This window comes from Phoca vitulina, unplaced genomic scaffold, assembly GCF_004348235.1.
Source record: "Phoca vitulina isolate PV1807 unplaced genomic scaffold, GSC_HSeal_1.0 scaffold17, whole genome shotgun sequence".
In the NCBI taxonomy this organism is placed as follows: domain Eukaryota; kingdom Metazoa; phylum Chordata; class Mammalia; order Carnivora; family Phocidae; genus Phoca; species Phoca vitulina.
The window spans coordinates 8,346,948-8,365,974 of record NW_022589720.1 but is presented as its reverse complement, the minus strand read 5'-3'; the positions used below and the strand labels follow the sequence as shown (position 1 = coordinate 8,365,974).

At 44.8% G+C, this 19,027-nt stretch overlaps 1 long non-coding RNA gene across 2 annotated transcripts in view; it reads right to left on the bottom strand.

Moving 5' to 3' along the window:
• The window catches only part of LOC116639134, a 66,293-nt gene extending 49,875 nt beyond the window's left edge, over window positions 1–16,418 (bottom strand). Inside the window, exons 1-3 of one of the 2 annotated variants that reach the window (XR_004300772.1) lie at window positions 16,215–16,418; window positions 14,646–14,861; window positions 6,817–7,024 (exon numbers count right to left, since the gene is read on the bottom strand). This is a non-coding gene — a long non-coding RNA (uncharacterized LOC116639134). Of the gene's footprint in view, window positions 1–6,522; window positions 7,025–14,645; window positions 14,862–16,214 lie in introns of those variants that run through there. The other variant, XR_004300771.1, reaches the window with a different exon arrangement.
• Between the last annotated feature and the right edge of the window lie 2,609 nt (window positions 16,419–19,027).

Below are 19,027 nucleotides of genomic sequence, written 5' to 3'. Positions count from 1 at the left end.
GGGAAATCCAAATCAAAACCACACTGAGATACCACCTTACACCAGTTAGAATGGCAAAAATGGACAGGGAAAGAAACAACAAATGTTGGAGAGGTTGTGGAGAAAGGGGAACCCTCTTACACTGTTGGCGGGAATGCAAATTGGTACAGCCACTTTGGAAAACAGTGTGGAGGTTCCTCAAAAATTTAAAAATAGAGCTACCCTATGACCCAGCAATTGCACTACTGGGTATTTACCCCAAAGACACAGATGTAGTGAAAAGAAGGGCCATATGCACCCCAATGTTCATAGCAGCAATGTCCGCAATAGCCACACTGTGGAAAGAGCCGAGATGCCCTTCCTTCAACAGATGAATGGATAAAGAAGATGTGGTCCATATATACAATGGAATATTACTCAGCCATCAGAAAAGATGAATACCCAACTTTTACATCAACATGGATGGGACTGGAGGAGATTATGCTAAGTGAAATAAGTCAAGCAGAGAAAATCAATTATCATATGGTTTCACTTATTTGTGGAACATAAGGAATAACATGGAGGACATTAGGAGAAGGAAGGGAAAAATGGGGGGGGGGGCGGAATTGGAGGGAGAGATGTACCATGAGAGACTATGGACCTGAGAAACAAACAGGGTTTTAGAGGGGAGGGGGGAGGGGGGATTGGTTAGCCCGGTGATGGGTATTAAGGAGGGCACGTACTGCATGGAGCACTGGGTGTTATACGAAAACAATGGATCGTGGATCACTACATCAAAAACTAATGATGTATTGTATGGTGACTAACATAACATAATAAAATTAAAAAATAAAAAAATAAAAAAAAAAGAACACTTCTTCTACTGAAGCAAAGAGAAAAGGAATCTCTCTTCTATAATTTGTGTTCCACAAAAGAACATCATTATCTCCAACCAGGCCCCTCAGAACTATAGAATATTTTAAGGCTTGACATTCTTCTGTTCAAACCTAAAATGAACCATTAGAAAAATTTAATATCTGAAACATTATTCTGAATATATTTTTGTAATCATCTAAATACCAATAGTCAAAATCTTCATGGAACCCTAAGATCAGACTCAATGTGACATCCATGAACAGTAAACAAGTGGGCCAAAAATGGACATCTCTTAATGCTAAAAATCAAAAATTTATGAAATTCATAAACTTCTAAGATTTTAGCATATTCCCCTTTACTAGCAGGCAGTGAAATGGTCATGCTCAAACAAGCAATTCCCATTAAGAAAAGGAATACAACCAAGGCCTTATTTGATCATTGCTAGGGTCAGACTCATTGGAAGCATTCTCTGCTCTGGGGAAAAAAGCCAATGAAGGCAGCCGGACCGATGAGCTGTCAAGAGTGTTGCTGTTCATGCCTTCTTTGCTTTATTCATCTGTCACCACACATTCTGAGCATCTGCTTTCTGCAGGACATGGCCTCAGAGGTAAGAATCCCTCGCTAGCCTCTGCCATAGCTGTGTGAGGTCTAGGGTCTCTGGGGAGGACAAGAGGCCCCCCACCCCAGTGGTCACTGGTTTTTGGGTCATGTCAATGATGTCTACACTCACGTGGGCTTCTGCAGCCCCATCATGCACCAGGCCATTTCTGCACCTCTCTTCAGGCATTCCCTGTGTTCCTTCCATGCCAATAATCTCCTGTACCCTTCAAGGGATTCCATGCTCCCACCCTCCGCCCCTAGCAGAGTCCAGTCTATACCCTCAGGTGGAAGGAAGGGTGTTGACCTGGTGGAGCCTGCAGTCCACATTCTACATTGGGCAAATCTCTGCACTCCCTTGGCTTTAGATTCCCCCACAGTAGAACAGGGGCTGGGTGGAGGGATGGACCCCCTCCCATAGCTTTGTCTGTCAAGTCTCAACAGGGGACCATCTCCCATCAAAGTTGGGGCATGGAGTGGAGCTAGAGGCAAAGGCCCCACAGTGAAGCAGACCCCTGAGTAATGGATTCCACACCAAGACCCTCATGTTGGCCTAGGAAAGAAGGATTCTAATGGTTATGCTTGACATACAAAATGGGTTGAAGGGAGAATCATGTTTAAGATCACAGAAACCTGCAAATAAGCTGAAAAATTACTTCTGGCCCCCAGACAAAATAGAAATGCGACTTAGAGTCTGGAACTTTGGCTTTCACCTCTGCTTCTGCTACTTGCTGGCTGTTAGACTTGGGGTAAATTACTTCATGTCTTGGCATTTCAGTCTGCCCAACCGTGAAATGGGAATGTGAGGGACCTACCCCAGTGGATCCCTGTGTAAAGACTGTAGAGCAAAGAGGCAAACCATAAGCACATGGAGGGGCTGGAGCAAGCCAGCCTCAGGGCACAGAGAAGAAGCCCTGGATCCTTCCCACATCTCTAACTCTGGGTGGTCACTCAGGCCTAATAGCCTGAACAGTAGCTACAGTGGCCAAACAACAACCAAGAACTGCACAAAGCCACAGGTCCCTGAGTTCAGTCTTAGTTCTCATTGGGGAGGAAGAGGAGGCCCAGCTGGAAGGTTCTAGAGAAGCCCCAAGGCTCTGACATATGGCCATCCCACAAACTCCCCCTGTTGCCAGGTAAACAGGCAGCATTAGCGCTCCCTCCTCTGTCCTACCCCACCAACCACCCCGTTGGGCACCATTTCCTCTTTAAAAGTTCCTGAATGTTAAGTTTAACAGACAGGAAAGAGCAGTAGTCAAGAGAAAGGGAAGGATGGGATAGGAGTCGCACCCATCCTCAGATTCTCCTAGAGAGCCATTCCTCACCCCCACAAAGCCATGTACTGCCCTGAGCAGCTGTTTGCCTCGGCTAACAAATGCCCAGCCGCATCCAATGGGGACTGCTTTGCGAGCTTGCTGGCAGGAGCCTCTGGACACATGTACACACACACACACACGCACGAATACACACACACATGCACACACAGGCTCAATCACACACATGCACGCATGCAAGCATGAATGCACACACATGTGCACATACACACGCTCAATCACACAGATGCACACATAGGGACACACACATGCACGAATACACACACATGCACACACAGGCTCAATCACACACATATACACACGCACACATTTGTACGAATGCACATACACATGCACACAAAGGCTCAATCACACACATGCACGCATGCATGCATGAATGCACACACGTGCACACACAGGCTCAATCACACACATGCACGCATGCAAGCATGAATGCACACACAGGCTCAATCACACACATGCACGCGTGCATGCATGAATGCACACACGTGCACACACATGCTCAATCACACACATGCACGCATGCAAGCATGAATGCACACACATGTGCACACACAGGCTCAATCACACACATACACACATGCACACATTTGTACGAATGCACACGCACGTGCACCCACAGGCTCAATCACACACATGCACGCATGCAAGCATGAATGCACACACATGTGCACACACCGGCTCAATCACACACATGCACGCGTGCAAGCATGAATGCACACACATGTGCACATACACACACTCAATCACACAGATGCACACATAGGGACACACACACACAGGCTCACACACAGGTACAGCAACAACTTCCAGGTGACTGATGGTGGAGATGGTGGCAATAGGAGTGCCCGGCTTACTCGTCTGCTGGTAAAGCCCCAGACCAGGTTCCCAGACAGTGACTTTCTCTCTTGTTCTTTTTTAATATAACTCATTTATAATTAGTATCATTGTGACAAAAATATTTCTGAAGAAAGCCAAATATTCCAATCTAAGCCTACAGCTACTAAATTTAAGTAATATTCTTCTGAGTAACAACTAAAAAAAATATTTATTTTTATTTTTTGTTTCAAGGTGTTATTTAAATTTATGTTCAATTAAATTAAATTTAACATATAGCGGAATATTAGTTTCAAGGGTAGAATTCAGTGATTCATCACTTACATACAATGCCCAGTGCTCATCACAAGTGCCCTCCTTAATGCCCATCACCCATCTAGCCCATCCCCACCCACCTCCCCTCCAGCAACCCTCAATGTGTTCTCTATAGTTAAGAGTCTCTCATGGTTTGTCTCCCTCTCTGTTTTTACCTTATTTTATTTTCCCTTCCCTACGTTCATCTGTTTTGTTTCTTAAATTCCACATATGAGTGAAATCATATGGTATTTGTCTTTCTCTGCCTTATTTCTTTTAGCATTATACTCTCTAGCTCCATCCACGTTATTGCAAATGGCAAGATTTCATTCTTTTTTATGACTAATATTCCATTGTATATATACACCACATCTTCTTCATCCATTCATCAGTCGATGGACATTTGAGCTCTTTCCATAATTTGGCTATTGTTGATAATGCTGCTACAAACATCAGGGTACATGTACCCCCTTTAAATCATAAAGGGGAACCCTCTTACACTGTTGGTGGGAATGCAAACTGGTACAGCTACTCTGGAGAATAGTATGGAGGTTCCTCAAAAAGTTAAAAATAGGGGCGCCTGAGTGGCTCAGTCGTTAAGCGTCTGCTTCGGCTCAGGTCATGATCCCAGGGTCCTGGGATCGAGCCCCATAAGGGCTCCCTGCTCCGCGGGAAGCCTGCTTCTCCCTCTCCCACTCCCCCTGCTGTGTTCCCTCTCTCGCTGAGTCTCTCTCTGTCAAATAAATAAATAAAATCTTTAAAAAAAAAAGTTAAAAATAGAGCTACTCTATGACCCAGCAATTGCACTACTAGGTATTTACCCAAAGGATACAAAAATATACATTTGAAGGGGTACATGCACCGTGATGTTTATAGCAATATTATGAATAGTGAAAATTTGACTTCTTCCTTGCCAATTTGGATGCCTTTTATTTTTGTTGTTGTTGTTTCTGTCTGATTGCTGAGGCTAAGACGTCCAGTACTATGTTAAATAGTAATGGTGAGAGTGGACATCCCTCTTTTGTTCCTAACCATAAAGGAAAAGCTCTCAGTTTTTCCCCATTGAGGATGATATTAGCTGTGGGTCTTTCATATATGGCCTTTATGATGTTGAGGTATGTGAGTGGAAGGGGAAGAGGGAGAGCAAGAAGCAGATGCCTCGCTGAGCATGGAGCCTGATGTGGGGTTCCATCCCAGGACTCTGAGATCATGACCTGAGCTGAAGTCAGACACTTACCCGACTGAGTCACCCAGGTGCCCCCCCAACCCTATTCATTCTTTAGTAGGATGTTCTTTAAACTCCATGTATTTGTGGTCTTTCCAAATTTTTTCTTGTGGTTGACTTCACGTTTCATATCGTTGTGTTTGGAAAATATGCATGGTATGACCTCAATCTTTTTACACTTATTGAGACCTGATATGTGACCCAGTATGTGATCTATTCAGGAGAATTTCCCAAGCACACTTGAAAAGAATGTGTATTCTTCTGCTTTAGGATGAAATGTTCTGAATATATCTGTTAAGTCCATCTGATCCTGTGTGTCATTCAAAGCCATTGTTTCCTTGTTGATTATCTGCTTAGATGATCTGTCCATTGCAGTGAGCGGAGTGTTAAGGTCCCCTATTAGTATTGTATTATTATCAATGAGTTCCTTTATGTTTGTTATTGATTGCTTTATATATTTGGGTGCTCCCAAGTTAGGGGCATAAATATTTACAATTGTTAGATCTTCTGGTTGGATAGTCCTCTTTATTATGATATAGTGCCCTTCTTCATCTCTTGTTACCATCTTTGGTTTAAAATCTAGTTCATCTGGGGGCGCCTGGGTGGCTCAGTCGTTAAGCGTCTGCCTTCGGCTCAGGTCATGATCCCAGGGTCCTGGGATCGAGCCCCATAAGGGCTCCCTGCTCGGCGGGAAGCCTGCTTCTCCCTCTCCCACTCCCCCTGCTTGTGTTCCCTCTCTCTGTCTCTCTCTGTCAAATAAATAAATAAAATCTTAAAATCTATTTCATCTGATAAAAGTATGGCTATTCTGGCTTTCTTCTGACATCCATTAGTGATAGGTGGTTCTCCATCCCCTCACTTTCAATCTACAGGTGTCTTCAGATCTAAAATGAGCCTCTTGTAGGCCTGGACAGTGACTTTCTGTCCAACATTTATAACGTGTCTTCTAAGGTTTGTCACCAAGGTTCAATAGTCGTAGGCACTGGAGAAGCATAAGTATTAAACAGTGGGATCTCAGGGTGGGAAAGGGGCAGGAAGAAGGCCCTGGTTTGTAGGATTTGTCAATTTCTGTGGTGTAAATACTTCCTCAAGGCCGATTTCAAGCTACCAACATGGCATTGCTGAAAGCCAGGTTGGGGGAGACAGCAGCACGGTGAGCTCTGATGAGCCCCATCAGCTGCTCAGCTGCTAGGGAAGCACCAGTATGAATCACAGGCACGGCTTACCTTCCCAGTCCAAGACCAGGACACCAAACTCCAAGAAAAAAACAGAACCCAAACACCTACAGGCCAAAGATTATTTGTTCATTTGACAATATTTACTCAAACAAACTAAAATTATGGAGAAATATTGGGGGGGGGGGAACCATCCTTTTGACTTTTGGCAAAATGTATAGTTAACAAATGTAGAACATCTTTCTGTCCAGAAACTGGCAGAATAAATATTACTGGGTAAGCTCTAGCAGCCATCACCTTTTATGGAATTTTTGTTTGGTCTGTTTGTGTTTGGTTTAAATAACTTCAAATAGCACATGAAGTCAGAAAGGAAGGAGAACTTACTGGAAATGCACCCCAGTCTAAGTGAGGCCAGTGTGGAAGGATCCTGTGCCTTACCTGTGCAGTTTTGCTTGAGGGATGAAGGGTCATCGGAATCTTCGGGAATGACTACCTGGGGCGAAGAGACACAAACACCCACCTTCCTAAGAAGCCGCCAAGTCCTTCTGCATAATAATGGCTCTGTGCCATTATTCTGCAAAATCCTCATCAAACAACTTCTTTTCATTCCTCTGCTTTAGCTCAGTTGTTTGCTGCCCATTTTTATTCGGTTTTCTGAATGTAAACCTGAGGTGACTCCCAATGCAAACAGAGAAGTTTCTGTTACAGTCCATTTGAAAAACTGCCCACTGGAATAGAGAAAGAGAAAACACATTTTCGTATTTATCCAAAAGCAATGGAGCCTCAAACAATAAGTTAAGATAATAATATTCTTGAGAGAGGCAAAATTCTCAATGCCAATATAAACTGTACACTTGGTTATCTCTATACCATTAAGGAAGTGTCCCAGCCAAATGAACTAAATACACTCTGGATGACCGAGATCCTTTACAGAATAGCAATCAGAACAAAGGCAAAAGAGAGATAAAAATAGGACACCTTCCCCACACAGCAACTCCCCACACAGCAACCCCCAAGCAGAAAGCTATAAAGCTATTAGGAGTGTGGGTTTAACATCTCATCCTCAGGAGTTTATTAATGAGGCTGTGTGACTATGAGAGCCTGGATTTATGAGTCTTCAAGACTCATACCTGGACACTGGGACTCAGAAAGGTGAACTTTCAGCCATGTTACCACTGCAAGGGTGTGCAGGAGTGAGGACCGAACCCTCGTCCTTCTGGCTTCAAGATAAATTCTCCTTCTACCAGATCAGGAGGGTGTGGGGAGACCACACAACCAAAGCATTCTTTCCATAGCACCCCTTTAAAAAATAAAATTCCCCTTGTGAATTGGAAAAATACAAGCATCCCATTTGTGCCCTCTCTAGAAACTTGTATGCTGAGTGAACTGAGGAGCACCTGCTTTTGGGGGTAACTGGGAGTAAAAGAGAGGTAGAGGAAGATGCAGCGTAGTGTTCTCCAGAATGCTGAGGTGTGAGGGCCCTGGAGTTGATTCTTTCTCCCAACATTTTGGAGCTCTGCAATCCTGGGCAAGTTACTTAATGTCTCTGAATCTCAGTTGTCCTCTTCTAAAAAATGGGGATAATAAGAAGTATCATTGCTTATAACGGGCATAACCCCATTGAAAGTGTTTAGTGAGATAAACCAGGCATGTGGTAAAGACTCAGAGGTTGTCAGATATCATTTCTGCTCTTCATTGATCCTAAGATGCACATTTTCCCACATTTTAATATTTCTTAGTGCATCTGACTATCTACAGCATCCTAGCATTGTGTCAAATCTTAATGGCACATCTTACAATCAATGGAGTCTTGCTTTGATGAAATACGGCATTGTAATTATCAGTACTATTATCACCAGAGATTTGATCATAAAATAATAATGAGACTGCTTCCACGAGCTGTGGACAATAAGCAGCCTTATTATTTTATAATAGCACAGCAGGTTTCCCAGCTAGAAGACTCTCCTGGGGGCTGCTGTACAATGGCTAAGATGGATGAATGTTGCCTTCTAGCAGTAACAGACTTTCAATAGATCTGTCTGACTCTAAGCAAGCTCAAGATATGAAAATCCACCTTTCTATTGAAAAACTAATTAGAAGGAAATACTATAAAATAGAAGAATACGAGAAGTACCCATTTGGGCAGTGTTTCTCAACCTTTTTATTCCATAGCCCCGCAATGAGCCTTTTAAGACGTTTTAAGACATTTTTGTCCAAATCCCTTTCCCAATGAAATTTTAATATTAAAGACATAGTGCATATCTATTCATGTATTGTATGTATATCTACGCTTTACACATAAAAAGCTGTATAAACACTGTATAAAGGAGTATGATTTTTATGCTCTCTTGAGTACAATATTGCCCCTTTGAGAATGCATGCTTTAGAGACAGATCTTAAAGGATATTTGAAATACTGCATGATGAGAAGTTTTTATTTGCACTCAATTTTTCCATGATGTGCCAACTATGGAAAGGAAGAAACACAAGTAGCCCGTTTGATAAAATGTCCACAGTGGGGTGCCTACTCCACGGTCATTACCGACCAGTGTCTCTCTAGCTGCTTTTTAGACCACATTACCCAAACACACCAGGAAGGTGGCACACGTATGAGTGAGATTTGACTATTTATAATGGAAGAAAACTTGCCTCCAAGTTAAGTAGACTTTTTTTAATGTGCATGAGTGTTTATCTGCCCTGTGACAAATAGGCATGGGTGATAAGTAGTTCGTTCAAATCACAGTTAGTGGAATTATTTCTACAAGAGCTCTCAGTATTTTTTTTCTTATCTCACACTGTTATTTCTCTAGTAGATGAAATCAGCATCCTGGTCAACAATTTTCCTGAATATTCTCTACAGGTTATCCCCAAGGGCAGGATTCTCTGCATCGTTCATCCCCTTGCCCCTGGGCAGGCTGAAGTTTCCTGGACCCCAGAGGAAGGACACTTGAAGCAGCACAAATAACTGCTTCCTGCTTCCCACTTCCTGCTTTAGTTTTGGCCAAAAGTCCAAAGCAGCAGGAATGATGGACTCCTGGCACCACTGCCTCAGAGTAGATGGGAAACCCAGGCAGAGGCTTGGATAGAAGATGCACAGAAGGTTCACAGGCAATGAGCTCTGCAGAGCTGGAAATCTTTACCCAGAGGGAGGGAAGAATAGGGGCTAAAGGAAGGCTAATAAGGGGAGCCCCAGCTTCTGTGATGGAAATGAAGGGAGGGAGCCAGGGGAGGGAAATCCAGGAAGGAGGTGGCCAGCTCACAGGGCAGAACTCCAAAGAAATGGTGGGCTCCAGTCCTGGGCTGCAGCAGAGGGAACCCAGCTTCCCTCCCAGGAAGGAAGGGAGGGAGGGAGGAACGGAGGGAGGAAGGAAGGAAAGGGAAGGAAGGAAGGAAGGAAAGGGAAGGGAAGGGAAGGGAAGAGAAGGGAAGGGAAGAGAAGGGAAGGGAAGGGAAGGGAAGGGGAAAGAAAAGAGAGCCTGCAAGATTTTCCACCTCAGTAGGGTTCCACGCAAGGAGTTGGGATATTGAATGTGGCCATCAGCCCCTTCCTACTGAGCTTCAGGAAACCAGGGACCCGGTAAGCGCCATCTCTCCTCCCAGGGTCTGAGGCCCTCTTGCCCCTTGGGATGACAGTGTTTGTTCTGATACGGATCCCATCCCTGGCTGTCTCCAAACCTCACCCACAGCTCCTCTCTTCCCATGCAGTGGCCTGTTGGAGCCCCTGACTCAGTGGGCCAGCTCGGGGTCCCCAGGAATGAGAACTCTAGAGGCTCCAGAAAAATGTACCATCTTGCATTTCTGGATAGAGTCCCAGGCCTAGTACCCCCAACCCCAATTTTCCATCTGACCAGTAATGACACTCTCTTCTTCCTTGGATAAGTGGAGGAGACCAAGGATGAAGAGGGCTGGAAGGGGGAAAGTGGGCCTCACTGAGGAGATGAAGGGCAGAGATACAGGAAGAAAGACCCCTTGCTCAACTCCACAACTTCTCCTGGCTCCACTTTGCTTCCACTGATGCTCACATGACAGAGGTGCTTTCAAACAGGTCATTTCATACCCAGTATCCACAATCATGCACAACTCAACAAGAACACTGGCAAGAACCACTCATAATTTTCAGTTGGTTGAGTGCATATTTAATTAATTCTAATTCCACAAATGGGGTAAATTCAAAATTTATTTTGCATGATCTTCACCTGGCAAATGATGGGAGGTGACACAGGTAACATGGTGCCGACATAAAGGTGTGTCAAGAGAATGTAGCTCTGCTTATGGTGCATAAGCCAGAAACTGGAAAGATTAGCATTGGAGGAACCTGGGAGGAGAAGGCTTATGCGCACATATGCACACGCAGATGGACACACACACGTGCACACACACGTGAATGCACATGCACACACACCTTGTTGTCCTGTCTACTTTGAACACTGCTGTTATCACAACCTGAATGTACGTCATTGGTTTACTTGCTTGGTCAACAGAGTCTCTGGTGGTGGGGCCCAGTTGACCCACGAATAGAACGTCCCTGCGAGCCGGAACCTTGTCTGTCTAGTTCAACCTCAGGATCCCCAGGATCTAGAACAATACCTGGAACAAAAGCCCATCCCTGTTGGTGAGGGAGGGAGGGAGGGCTCAGCAGCCAGGCACCTGTCCCATAGTAAATGCTGAGACCAGCCAGGCTGTTTGGCCACACTCAATGCGGTGATGTCAATCTCTTCAGTCGTTCAGGAGGCCAAGTGTGAAACCACAAGTCTGGGATGATAACCATCTCTTGAATTCTGAAGTTATCAAAGGGCAACTACATAAGCTAAAGTAAGACGCTAAGATGGAGAAAAGGAAAGTCCTTTCTGGTTTCAGATACACAAGAGCCTTGCAGGGAGGGAGAAATCCAACACACCATTGACAGACCCTCGCTGCTGGCTTGCTCGCCATGAGAGGCCTACCTAAGGGGGGAGTTTGAGTTGGCACTGTCCCGTGAGCTGGAAACGCGGGGAAGGGTCCCAACAGTAGGGCCTTCACTCTGTCTGGAACACTAGGGCTTACATGCCTCGGTTTATAACTTTGCCCTGGTCTGTAGAGTGGGAACATGCTCTTTAGGTTGACACCAAGTAGGCATAGAGTTCTGGCTCACAATGTGTGCTTAGCCTCTATTCTGATACTCTTACACAGAAAGGACAGAAACTGTGTGTCATCTGCCTTGATGAGACACTGTACCCATGTAGCTGGGAGATTTTGGTTTACCATGAGCATAAGCCAACACCTGGAGCAGGACTGTGTCCAAACCCAGTTCCAGTCTCCACTGGGGACAACACGAAGGTGCTCATCAGCAAACTGGAGAGGTCCGAGTAGAGGCGGCCACTGCGGTTAGAGGACTCAGGGTGTGTCACCCAGGAAAGAACAAAGGTGTGTACACCAGAAAAGTGAACGCTTGGAAGGGCCTAGAAACCTTCTACAAGCTTCTGACAAAGAGGAGGAATACAGTCATTCTGCCCCCACAAAAAGGACAAAGGAATTAGACCAAGGGCGTAGGGGAGCAAATACTGGCTCAAAGCAAAGAGACTTGGGCAACAGTTAAAGCCTCTGACAACTGAATACACAGCAGAAAAAAGCATGGTGTTTGGCATCAGTCTTCTACTCCACCTACTCGTGATGGGGCCTTGGGCAAGTTAGCTAGTTTCTGTAAGCCTCAGTTTTATTGTCTCCAAATTGGGAAATGTAACAACGTCTTCAAAGTTTGCTATGATGGTTAGAATTAAATACTGGGTATTATATGCAACTGATAAACTATTGAACATACATCTGAAACTAATGATGGCTAATGAATATGTTGGCTAATTGAATTTATATAAAAAAATAAAATAAAATAAAATATATAAAATTAAATAGTATATGTAAAACACTTAGCAAGGATAGTAAGTACCCCAAAACATTAGCTCTGATCATGTTAGTATCATGGGATGCTCATGACATAGTCATCTATTATAGAAACGGATGCTGTTACGGGTCGAATTGTGTCTCCCTGAAAAGGATACGTTGGAGCTCTAACCTCCAGTGTCTCAGACTAGGACTTTATTTGGAGACAGGGTCTTTACAGAAGTAATCCAATTAAACTAAGGTCATGAGGGTGGGCCCCAATCCAATATGACTGGTGCCCTTATCAAAAGGGAAACTTGGACACAGACACGTAGAAATGGAAGACAGGGGGTGCAGAGACACAGGGAGAAGATGACCTTTGACCCCCCACAGAAAGCAGCCTGAAGCAGACTCTCCCTCCCAGCCTGAGAAGGGACCCACCCTGCGGACAGCTTGATCTTGGACATCCAGCCTCTGGAACTGGGAGAAAATAAATGTCTGTGGTTTAAGTCCCCTGATCTGTGGTTCTTTGTTACCGCGGCCCTAGCAAACTGAAACAGGTCTCCACTCACCAAGCACGAGGCGGCCTCTTGCAGGGGGAGGGGGCTAGACCAGATTAGCATGTTATAAATAGACTCCTGGGCCCCACCACCAGAGACTTGGATTCAATTAGGTCCCAACAGGACTCCAAATCTGCATTTTGAGAAACAGCACCAAGGTACCAAAAACAGATGCTTGGTTTAGAGCCTCTGGTTGGACAAGCCTCAAAGTATTCTTCAGCTCCGTTTGCCATCCACATGAAGCAAAACATGAGAAGGAAAGGTGTGTGTGCCCACATGCGTGTGTCTATGTGTGTCCGTGTGTCCACGCCTGTGTCCTTCTAAGCATATGTCCATATTCAGAAAGGAGCTTCATTGCAAGAGTCCACAAATGTAAATGAGAAAAGGTAAAGAATACAAGTCGAATGGATTTGTCTTTGCCCAAATTGGCTTCCATCCAGACCCAAGTAGCCCCAGCGGCGGTCCTGCCTCTGCCACCCTCACGGCTCCAGCTGAAAGCCTCCGAGCATCCCCGGACGCTGCCGCCACCCGACCTGGAGCAGCCACGGGGCCCCAGGGCTGCAGCCGAGCAGGACCAGCCGGGGCAGCCACAGCAGGTCAGCGCCCGCTGCTCACCGCTGCTCTGCCGGACCGCAGCGGGTTCTGGGAGCGACCAGAGCACTGGGGCTGCTCCACAGCGTGCATACAGATCAAAGTGTGGATTCTTACTAAGTCCAGATTGTACTTGTGGTATGCCATAGGTTCATTTTCCAAGAAAGAATTAGCAGCTCAATACAAAGTGAGCCTTTTCTGGCCTGTTGGTTTATATACATATTGGCCAGTTCGGATATACTGAGACCATTTTCCCACACGAGCTATGGTATCAGCTCTGTGCATAAAGATAGGTGGAGATCCACCTGCCACATCCTGCCTGGCCCCAGAGCAGAAGGCTGACCTATGCCAGGACACATAGGCTAATAGGTGGGGACATGTGAATTCATGGAAAATAACAGTACGCTTGGAAAGAGCACTAATTTACCGGTTGTATTGTATGAATGGAGGTTTCTGTGATGTGTCCCGCATAACCGACCACTGTGATCTGCACGTAGGCAGGCAGGCTAAAGCATGTTGTTTGTGAGACTCGTGCTGCATGAGTGACCTCGGGATCCTGGTGAGCTGACATTAGCTGGCCTCCAGGTCAGAAATAGCCCTTCTGATCTGGACGCCAAGAGGTGTAAATCTCGCCTTCTATCTCCTCTGGCTCCAGGCTGCTCTGGCCTCCTGGAGTAGAATCTGGGAGGGAAGGCAAACACACCTAGCCCATCATCCTTGAAAATCTCAAGACACGATAACATAGAAATGCAGCTCGCTCCAAACTGCACGTAGGCAAAGAATTGCTTAACTTCAGACCCCATCATTTGCCCTATAAAAAAGACCCGTATGGAGATGGTCATTGGAAGTCTCACCTGAGGGGAGGATGCTCCACCCAGGCTCTCAACTGGGACTCCAGCCTGCCTGTCTCCACAGGGGGCTGGGGGGCGGGGGGGCTTCCCCAGCTAATGAGGGGGTTCCCATGGGGCTTCCCCAGCTGATGAGGTTGGATGTTGTAAGCACCTGATCTGATGTAATTCTGTCTTATTCTTTACTGCTTATGGTTGCCCTCATCTATGTGCAGATTTCCCTTTTCTTCTGTTTCCATTAGATTTTTATAACATCAGTAAAGTGTTTTTCCCTTCAAAACTGTGAGTACGGCTGCTGTGAATCTTGTCTTCAGAACACCTGTGTAATATTTTCCAATTTCATTTAACTTAAAGCAGACTGAAAAAGTTATATCCACCTAAAAGTTTTATCATTTCCTAGTTCAGCTCTGGTGTTTTTTTCCTCAGTAATAGTTACCTATAGCTGCATAACAAATTACCCCCAAAATGTAGTGGCTTAAAACAACAAACATTTATTACCTCACCATCTTGGTGGGTAGGAATCCAAGGTGGTTTAGCTGGGTTCCTGGGGCTCAGAGTCTCTCAGGAGTTTACAGGCAATCTGTCGGCCAGGGCTGGGCTCTCATATGGTGTGGGGGCCATGAATCAGCTTCTAGTTCACTCACGTGGCTGTTGGCAGGGCCCAGTCCCTAGCCCATGGGTCTCCTCACAGGACTGCTTCATGGTCTGGCTCTCCTGAAGGTAAGCAAACCAGGGCAGCAAGAGAGAATGAGAGACAGAAGTCACAGTCTTTTTATGACCTAATATCAGAAACAACATCCATCACTTCTGCCACATTCTGTCCAGTAGAAGCCAGTCATCAGATCCAGCCCACAGTCAAGGGAAGTGTGTTATACAAGGACATGATCCCAAGGAGCAGGGGATGGGGGGCGTTTTCTGGGAGGCTGCTTCCCATATTTTGACTCAAAGAAGAGTTTCAACATGGCCCCTAGAACAGTGTCTTCCTACATTCTATCATAAACTGTTCTTTACAGCTCATATCACCACATCACAGGTAGGAAAGATGGCACTCCCTGCAAGGACCTACCTATGTCATGTTTCTATACACATAAGAAATAAAGGCTTAAAAATAAATCATGGAAAATCCTAAAGTGGTCCATTATCAAAATATTTACTGGGTGACAAAGCTCTTTGCTTCTACTTTTTTTTCCTGCAGTATATAGGGCTCACCAAACTTAACTGCAAAGAACCAGACAGTAAATATTTTTTGACTTAGAAAGCCACATGACCTCTGTCACAACTACTCAACCTTGCCATTGTGGCACAAAAGTAGCATTAAGCAATATGTAAGCAAATGGGCATGGCTGTGTTTCAATAAAACTTTATTTACACAACAGATATCAGGCAAAATTTTACTCACAGCTTGTAGTTTGCCAAGTGTGCAGTAGAAAATAGCTTATAGTCTATTTGAGAATAAAACAGAAATTAGCAATAAAAATACAGAACTAGCATGTTACTATTTCTGACAAAGGCATTCAGGTGACACATGTCAGGTGACACATATATAAAATGCTTCATCATAAACACATGCAAATAATATTGAGTCCATATTGGCAATCACCATCCAAGTAGAGAACATATGACCCGCGAGCTCTCCTGTCATCTAGAATATTAGTAGTTGTGCAGCTGTTGAGTCAATGGGGTGAGAGTGGAAGGTCCGAAATGAACTAAAATATTTATTTTGCCATCCTAATGATGAACTTCTACTAGTCACCTAGAACAGCACTTCCATTCATTTCTTTTGTTTAATGACACAACAAAAGAACATTGGGCTGACCGTGAAAATCCCATCTGTTGGGCGGACACAGGTAATCTAAATGAAAGGAAAACTCATAAACATAATTTCTGAACCTGAAGTGAAGATGGAAGAAGAGGCTTCCTCACGACGATTTTTCAAGTCTGAGCATCTGGAAACTAGAGCCAGACCAGCCACCAGTTCAAGGGAGCTGGATGAAATTTTTTTCGCCCATAACTGATCCACGTTCCTGGAGAAATTCCAAAAATGGGCTGAGGGCTCCCAACACTTACCTTCTATTTCATCATTGTCACTGCATTTCAGAAATCCCAAACATTTAAACTCCACGTGCCCCCTGGTTCGGGACTTTCTCCTCTTTAGAGGAGGGCAAGAGTGGGCAAGAGTCAGCAGCACCACCCGGTACTGTTACTCCAGGGAAGAAGGGCAGCCATCTGCACGCCCTTCTTGTGCCTTGCACGGCAGTCTGTAAGTCTGACTCATCCGTGGCCCCCTGGGATGGTACAGAGAGTTGTTTGTAATCACCATGCACTGCTACATATAATCAGTCAGCATCTTCTCCTCAACAGTGATCAAAAATTAATTTGAAGAGATTTCATTTTTAAAGGAACACTGATGTGATATTCATAAATCAATGAGCTAACTATTAGCTCTCCTAAGTGTTATAAAATCAGTTAATGCTCCTTTGTGCGGTGAACATCATTCTTAATCATTAATACCATTAGATATGGCTTCTCTTAAAAGGCCTCAGCCAATGCATCTCAACAGGCAATGCTCCCTTTCTAAGCAATCACATGAAAAAATAAGGAGAGATCAGGAATTCGAAAACTGCTGTGGGCTTTGACTTCCTGGTAGGTTATGTATGGTTCCCTAAAATTATAGGGGAAAATTATATATTGGGTGATTCTCAAACTTTAGCTCGAATCAGAATCCCCTGGAAGGCTCACTAAAGCACAGGTTGCTGGACCCCACTGGAGTTTCTGATTGAGTAGATTTAGGGTGGGGTGAGAACTTGCACTTCTTTACAAGGTTTCGGGTGATGCCGATGCCTCTGGAACAGGGACCACACTTTGGGAACCACTGCTCTAGAGAAGGAGTCTGCAAACTTTCTGAAAGGGCCAAATAATGAATATTTAGGCTTTGCAACCCAGCCATATCTGAACTCTGCCACTGTAGCAGGAAAACAGCCATAGACGATACATAGATGAATGCAGGTGGTTTTGTTGCAGTAAAACCTTATTTACAAAAACAGCTGGTGGGCTGGAGGTGGTCTGTTGGCCACAGTTGGCCCATCCCTGCTCCAGAGGATGAAGGACTCCCACCACCAGGCATGCCCTAGCTCCCAGGGCCTAAGCAATGCCTGGAAGGGGTAAGGGGTATACAAAGACAGTCTCTCCCACCCCACGTTTCTTCCTGAAGGATCTTACCTGCAGAGGAACAGAGAACCAGGAATGACATGACACCTGAATTTTGTCTTTTAAAATGTGTTCCAAGGAACTCTATGAAGTATTTGTTCAGAAACAACCTAGGATATTAACATTGCAAAGCTTCAGAGACTGGGGAGTTGTTCAGCATTTCAGCCTGTTTTAGAGGAGAACATCGGAAGCCTACATCTGTTGCTTGTCACTATGCACAATTTCAGCCTCCAATGGACTACAGTGTAAGCTCTGAGAAAGCTGAGACCTTACCTTCAATTTCTAGAAAAGTGCCTGGCATCGGGTAGGTCTTCAGAAATAGTTGTTGAGTGAAATAAAGTATATAAAATCAATAAACCCCTTCCTAGTCTTGAGATTTCCAGATTGACCCTCAGAGCCTGGTACCCAACTGTGCTTCCCCTGGGATGGTAGGAATGGGACAGGGACCCCAGGAGGGATGTCTTCCAGGATCACCACATGAGTTGATGATAAGGACAGGGCTCCTTTCGGTCTCTCACCTACTGTAGCAGACCCAGCTTGCTATCTAGAGTCTCAAGGAACACTCAGTTCTCCAGCCACCTCAGTGAAAGTTGGAGAAGTTGGAAATGAAGCCCAGGGAGCCTGGGATAAAAGCAGAGAGCCTAGGGAAGTGGATGGAGAGAGCCTGCAGTGAACTTTGGGTCTGATGAGATGGGACAGACTTTAGTATCAGAAGTAAACAGCAAGGTAAGAAGAGGGGGAGGGGTGGGGGGGGAGGGAGAAAGGGGTGGAGAGCAAGACTTCCCATCATGTAAAAAATCCATTACAGGCAGTGCTTTTTATTTATGGGCAATTTGTAAGTGTGCAAGGAGGAAACACTAGACCCCAAGGTCTGAGAATCTTCTGACAAGCAAGAGAATTTATGTAAGATATATATATTCTCTGGTGGTGAGTTAAACTGATACAAGGTCAGTGAGGTCATTTTGCAGCTTGAGTCATTAACAGTAGGCATAATAACGCTATTCCCAGCAACGGGTAGGTTTAGAACCTGATGCAGTTCTTGCTGTTACAGAAGGTATGAGGTTAAAGGGTTACCTTCACAATGAATAAACAATGGATAACAGGAGTGTTCCTATCTCTTGACATCAAATTCCAGACAAACCTGTCAGGAAGGATCAGTAACATTTTAAGATAGGTAACAGGGCATAGTCAAATTTAATGTTACTTAAGGTCTTCTCAGCCTGATTAGTCAGTTAACAGGGCTCCTTATTTAACTCGCTGGGTTGGAAATGCTCTAGCCCCTTCACCTTATTTAACAACACCCAGAAAGGTCTTTTAAAACATAGCACCTGAATTAAAGTAGCTTGAGACCCAAGGATGTTTCATGTTCTCTGAATCAAATCTCAAATGGAGATTGAGAATGAAACAGTTGTAGCTGAGTGTATGAGTCAAGGTTCTCCAGAGAAACAGAACCAATAGGATGTCTCTGTCTCTCCATAGATAGATAATAGATATATGGATAGATAGATAGATGATAGAGACCGAGAGAAACAGGAAGACAGAGAGTGAGACAGATTTATTTTAGGAAACTGGCACGTGCAATTATGGGGGCTGGTGAGTCCAAAATCTGCAGGGTAGGCCAGCAGGCTAGAGACCCAGGGATGAGTTGCAGCTTGAGTTTGAAGGCGGTCTGT